The sequence below is a fragment of the Penaeus monodon genome, chromosome 16 (assembly GCF_015228065.2).
Source record: "Penaeus monodon isolate SGIC_2016 chromosome 16, NSTDA_Pmon_1, whole genome shotgun sequence".
NCBI lineage: Eukaryota > Metazoa > Arthropoda > Malacostraca > Decapoda > Penaeidae > Penaeus > Penaeus monodon.
The window spans coordinates 33,416,327-33,423,255 of NC_051401.1; positions in this window are offsets into that span (position 1 = coordinate 33,416,327).

The window sequence follows — 6,929 nt, forward strand, 5'->3', positions numbered from 1 at the left end:
CACCAATATAAACGAAGAAAGACGACTTTCCGGTATAAACAAGCAGATTGGGAGTCGTTTAAATCTAAATCTAAATTATCAAAACTTTGAATTTAATCTTGACGGGCTCCATTCCCAAACAATAGATGGACATTGGAATTATATCTTCTCAACTATGCTGAGCACCATCCCCAGATCTCAGCATAAAACTCGCATATCATTTTTCAGCCATCTGAAAGGACGAAACGTCTCCTGACCTGTTTTCTAAAAACGTTTTATCAAAATTTAAACAGATTAAACCATTGTCGATGGGTCATCGATGTCTTGATAACGACCGACAAAAATATAAGACAGATTTTGTAAAAAAGTAGAATGTAACAATTCGCAATCCACGGGAAATTTAACAAAAAAATAGACAACTTCAAGGTAGTAACTACCCCCTCTTCTCCCACCTAATTCATAATAACATAAAAGCTTCAAAATCCCCTCGTGATGTTATCAAATCTTTGAAGAACACTGGGCCATAGTTTTCTACCCTCATCCCCTGTTCATTCACAGAATTCAAGAAATTGATACCTGGAGTCAAGAGAACAGGGTAGAAACTAATCCAAGCCAATCATCCGACGGATACTCACAGCCCCCATCTCGTGTTAGGAAGTAAAAGAAAAAATAAAGCGGTTTCCTCGAAAGGCTCCAGGCACCTCACAGATCGGAAGCGGACGCTTTATTCACCTTCTTAAAACCTTATACGGCTTGACGACCTTTACAATGCCTCTCCCTTAAGACTGCTTTAGTGGTCCCCATCCCTATATTTAAACCAAAGAGATACCACCGTATTAGTCTACTCGAGACATTAGGCAAAATTTTCAAAAAATCATAATCAAAATCATAACCTTCTTCACACAATCAATTCGGCTTTCGCTCGCATCGCTCGACGCAGACGCACCCAACATCATCACAAACTATTTTAAACAAAAAAGACCGACGACGAAGGATTGTTCTGTCACAAAAGATGCTGAGTGAGCCTTCGACACGGTCTAGCATGCTGATCTCAAGTACAAGCTGTGCACAAATTCAGTTTTCCACCTTTGATCCAAAAGTTCCTCTGCAATTTTCTTGATGACCGCAGATTAAATACTTTTTTTAAACCAAAGTTTCATTCACCATTTTCAATGCACGCTGGAGTACCCAAGGGCAGCATACTCCCGCCGAACACTCTATAAAATTATACACAAACGACCTCAGACTCCACACAACAGACTCACTCACTATTCTCTATGCTGACGACGTAGGCGTTTTCAGGTGTCGTTCAGCGCATTCATGACGAACTCGACACAGTCTCAAGATGGGAGCATAAATGGCGTATCAAGACTAACGAGACAAAAACAAAAATTCTCTTTGTAAGAGCATGAAAACTTCTTCTTACGACAACATTTACCTCAACACCTTGATAGACTACAAGCACCTCTTTAAATCAGATCCTCTTGTACCATTCTTGGTTTAACCTTTGATATCTACTTTCGATTCCACTTGCATATCATTCAAAAGGGCCACCTTTGGGAAGAAAAACCTTACCATTCGCTTTTTCGATTTTAAAGTGCGGTCCCACGCACTAAGCTCATCTATATAAAACACTGATAAGACCTCTCCTCACATACACGTCACTTGCACTCACACATACACTAACAGCAAACTCCCGCTTGTCCAGAATAAAAACACTCAGAGAATCTATATGAAAGATTGGATCGATTTATTAGAACATCTAAACTTCACGAGGAACTTCTCTGCTTCCTCTGAACATCGAGTGGCGTGGGTTTGGTCTGTAAACAGACCGACACACTCCGTGCTTGGCATACCGACTGCTGGATAGACTCGACACCATCTTTCGTTCCGGCTGGAGACCGGGATGAGGCCAGTTTTGTTTTGTCTTCTCTTATTCAGTTTTTTTCCCTAGTTTTGTGTTTTCTTTTGGTTTGCTCTGATCTTTTAATTTTTTAAATTAAAGTTTAAACCCCCTTTGCCAGAGCCTCCACATCTCCACTTTTAAATACTTTCACCTCGTCACCTGTGCTACTATCACATTGTCCTTAGCCATAGCTGGCCCCAACACCTATATCCTTACTCCTCCATCCTACTGGTTTCAGTTTCCGGCACGTGACACTTGCTGCTAGTACTCGTGCCAGGACATAAAGAAGTGCCACGGCCAGTGGCGTTTTTTCTAATCGTGATGTAGCCGCCAGGGTCGCGCCTCTCGGTAAGTCCTGGAACCTTCTGTGACACAAGCGGGGAAAAGCCGCCCTGATTATCAACAACCTCCGAGCTTCAACCTGCTTCAACAGCATAGGTTAGCCGATGGATAGCTCTGGAGTCACGTCGAGGAGGCCGTGCCCAGAGCACACACAGCAGATGGCCTAACTTATAAATTTTATCCCTACCTCCCTAATTGGCCCAGAATCCTGTTGTTTGTTCGCTATAACGGGGTCCCGGGGCCCCGCGCCTTCACCCACTTCCCACGAGGGCACCGCGAGCGCGCGCTCAAGGTCGTAGGGTACTTGTACGCACGGAGAGTTGGCCACCCGCCCTCCGCGCAGCCTGTTTGGCAAAGGGGAAGCCCGCTCGCCCGAGGACACCCCACCGAATACAAAGATTCAAGATGGCGTGGGCCACCCCAACCTTTTCCTCCTTTCAAAAAAACCACACTTCAACTATTACCCTAATCTTTACCCTGCATGCTGGGTTTAAGCTCCGGCTCCTTTTTCTTCTCCTAAAATTATTTTCCTCCACCCCTTATCCTTCCTCTATCCCAATTCTTCCTTCCCACTCTTTTTTCCAAAACTTGTCCTTTGTCAATGATCAGACTATAAAAGAAAAAAATGCAGTTCGCATTCCTGCAACTCTGTATTTCACGGGGGGGATATGAAGCTCAAAACACAGAGGAAACATTCAGGGTGCATCGCATTGACAAAAGGCGAAATTTATTAGACTATTATCTCAAGGATCAGAGCGGCGGTATTTTTATAGAGAGGAGCTAGTGCCGGTGGAATTACCACCCCACTATACATATAAGATTTGTCATTACGCCTGAACAGAGCAGGACAGAGGGAATACCTCATTCACTGAATCGGATATCCGGACAGTTCAATTCATACATCACGGCCGATGACAGGGCACGAATACCCTAGGCAATGGCAAAATCAACACAGTCAGAAAAGGAAAACCACTAGTGTCTGACCACGTGGAAATCCTTCGTTCATCTGTTCATTGAAAACCAAAACAACGATCTAAATGGTACAATCCCTAAAAAAACAAATTGACCGTTTATTAGAAGTTTTCTCCTTTTTTAAAAGAAACATGTAACAGTTAATAAGCACATTATAGAGAGGTTAGAGCGATTTCGACAACACATCAAAATGGTACGCTCAAGAAAACATCGTTAGAAAGCTAAACAAAATTCTTTCCCTCAAGTGTGGGAGGAGAAATGTTGTCTGTGTTACTACCGCTAACCATGAGTGCCTTTTTCATCTATATTTGACAGAAAAGAATAAGAGAAACAATATTGTCTAGTACCTACCTCGCTCTACTATGGATCGACATCTCGCTGAACTTTGTGAATCTCAACTCCATTACTTGAAATTAGAAAGAAATTTGCAATGGCTGACGGGAAAAAAGAAGAAAGCGAGGAGAGACGATCACTCTTCTAGTGTAAGACCTGGTGGGTCGGCGTTTCACTCTCGCGCTTCGCAAATGCTGAAAATTCCCTCCGTCTCTTTAGACCGTTATCCCGAGAAACATCCCCGGAGATAGCAATACATCTAACAACCCGTCCTTGGATGCGTTGGTGGGAATCTTTTTAAATATGCTCCGCATCCTACACTAAGGCTCTCATAGAATTTTATCACGATCATCTTCTATTACACTGAGATAAACATGGTCAAATATAGTTTCCCTTTACGGGATTAAATATTCTCGCAGCAATTAAATACCTATCAGCAACGTCTACTATTCTTTCTAAAAATGAGAAGGAATTAGATTATTACACAGCTTTGATCGTGTGCCTCTCGAAAAAATCAGGATTGCAGCTGCGAAGCGATTCCTTCACATGAAATAAGCTCCCAAAAAAGGGGGAACATCGGTAAAGGTCATCGTCATGTGAAAAAAAAGAAAAAGAAAGAAAGAAAGAGAAAGAAAGAAAGAAAAGAGAGAGAGAGAGAGAAAAAAAAAATATATATATATAGAGAGAGAGAGCATTACAGAGAATAGAACTCGTAACAGTCCTCTATGATCATAGAAAAAAAAAAAAAAAAAAAAAAAAAAAAAAAAAAAAAATATATATAAAAATATATAATATATATATATATATATATATATATATATAAAATATGCATATATATATATATATTTTATATAATATATATATATTTTATATATATATATATATATATAAGCTAGGAGAGGGAAAGAAGAGACACAGAGGGTGGGAGAGGGAAAGGAAGAGACACAGGAGCTGGAGAGGAAAGGAAGAGACACACAAGCTAGGAGAGGAAAGGAAGAGACACAGGAGCTGGGAGAGGGAAAGGAAGAGACACAAAGCTAGGAGAGGGAAAGGAAGAGACACAGGAGCTGGGAGGGAAAGGAAGAGACACACAAGCTAGGAGAGGGGAAAAGGAAGAGACACAGGGGCTGGAGAGGGAAAGGAATGGAAATGGGAAGGGAGAAAAAGGGGGTGAGGGAAAGCTGAGAAGGGAGGCCTGGGGGCCTCACAAGAGAGTGAGAGTAAACAGAGATGAAGGAGGTGTGAGTGATAGAAAAACAGAGAGGAAGGAGGAGTGAGGGAGAGAAAAAAGAGAGGAGGGAGAAGTGAGAGAGGGAAAAGAGAGAAGTGAGAAGTTGGAGAAAGAGAGATGGAGTGAATAGAATGGGATATAAGGAAGGAAAAGGAGGACAGGGGACCAAAGGAGTGGGAGAGAGAGGAGGAGGCAGGGGACCAAGGAGGGAGAGAGAGGGGGGAGGACAGGGGGGGGGAGGAGGAGAAGAAGGGAGGCCTGGAAGCCTCACAGGTTTGATCCTCGCCGCGGCAGTTCCTGCATTATTTGCGTGGTGGGCTACAGGAACAACCGTGTATGGCCTCGCACGAGCTCTGAAGTGGGAGCACACCCATCCCAATCTGTAAAAATCAAGGTTGTTTTTTCTCCCTGCAAGAGCTGTAAAAGATCGCTCTGAGGCGTAATAATGCAAGGAGAAAAAGGGAGCCCTCCCATTGTTACTTGATCACCTATTTAGACCTGGAAGAGTGCGGAATTCAACGACATTGCATGAAAAAAAAAGGGAGATCGCGATCGCCTTTTGTCCGGGGCTTATATGGCCCCTGAAAAGATAGATGTTAAAAGGGTTACTGCGCGAATGGCTTATCTCCTCTAAAAGCAAATTGCGAATTGATGTAAGAGCTCGTTAAAATCTCATCCCGGGGGAGGCGAGGGAGGGTCGGGACATGCTTAATTTCTTATACAGACTTTTGGTCGTGGATCGCTTTCAACATGTAAGTGACGCTTTTGAGCTTAGAAGGGGGAGAGATTTTGGATCAGGAAAAAGGTCATCGTGGACAGGGAGTTTCAGAAAAAGGAAAAGAAAACAAAAAAAAGGAGGAGAAAAAGTAAAAAAAAAACCGAATTCGAAATATTTCGCCTGAAAACGCGCCGCAACGGGATATTTATTTTTTAATTAAAAATTTTGCTGTGTGTTTTTTTTCTGTATTTTTTATTTTAAAAACCAAAATTTTATATTTTTTTTTTCACTCGCCCTGGGTAGGCTATAAAAAATAGTTCCAAAGACTTTTTTTCCAGAAAACCATTTACCATTTAAAATTATTATAAAACTTTTGGGTACTGATTACTTCAAATTTATAAGTGGTTTTGGTTTAATTTTTTACATTCGAAATACATTAAATTCTATTGATAATGACGATTTTTCTTTTAAAGGGTTTGAAAATAAATTATACAGCATTGCCCGTATTTTAAAACTACTGGGAAGTTGCAAACATGAAGTTTTAATAGATAAACTAAAAAGAAAAATTTGCCATACAAAAAAAGAAAAAAAAAAAAAATGGCGACCTGATTTCAATATTTGAACAAGAACCCTACTTTCCTACGACCAGCAAAAAGATCACTGTCGGGCCTGACCCCTCGCTCTGACAGGAGAGAACTTCCCTGTTCTATTAATTAAATGTTAAGTTTTTAGTCGCTTTTTTTTTGTATTTTAGGTTTTGATGAAAAAAACAAAATCCTTTTTTTTTGAATGGAAAGTTCTGAGCACGAGCACAAACCATCGGAGGTAAAAAAGGCAAGCAGACCCCCGGGGAACGATGCGGAATAGAATCTATTAAAATGTTCGACTCAAGTCATGCCGATTTTGGGAGTCAACAGGTTTTAAAATCCCAGACGCATTTGTTTACAGGGCCCCCAGAACAAAGGGTTACACGCACACGCTCAGCCCATAAAAAATTGCAAAAAAAGACAAACTCCACTGCATTCGTATTTAGGCAAGGTGGATATCCTGTTGGTTAAGGAGGGGCGCCTGTACAGCCCCTTTTACATATTCTTTCTATATATAAAGGAGGTATCCCCATTTTACAATTACTTAATCTCTAAACGTTGTATATCTTAACCAGGGCAAAATGTATGTTCGCCCTCCCTTAAACCCTCCAACAACAAAAGGGGAGGTGCGAAGAGAAAGAGAGGAAAAAAAGTGAAAATGAAGAGCGTGAAGAAAAGAAGGCAAAATTTCTCTGTAAAACCCAATTTCTCGATGGTTAGTCAGTATCAGCTTGTCTTCGGTGCCTAGCTTTATTTCCCCAAGAAAACATTTTTTACACTATGAACCTGATGGGTCAGTTCAAACCCACGTATCATTTTTGCCGGGTGTCTGACACCTCAGGAAAAATTGCGAAAGATTTA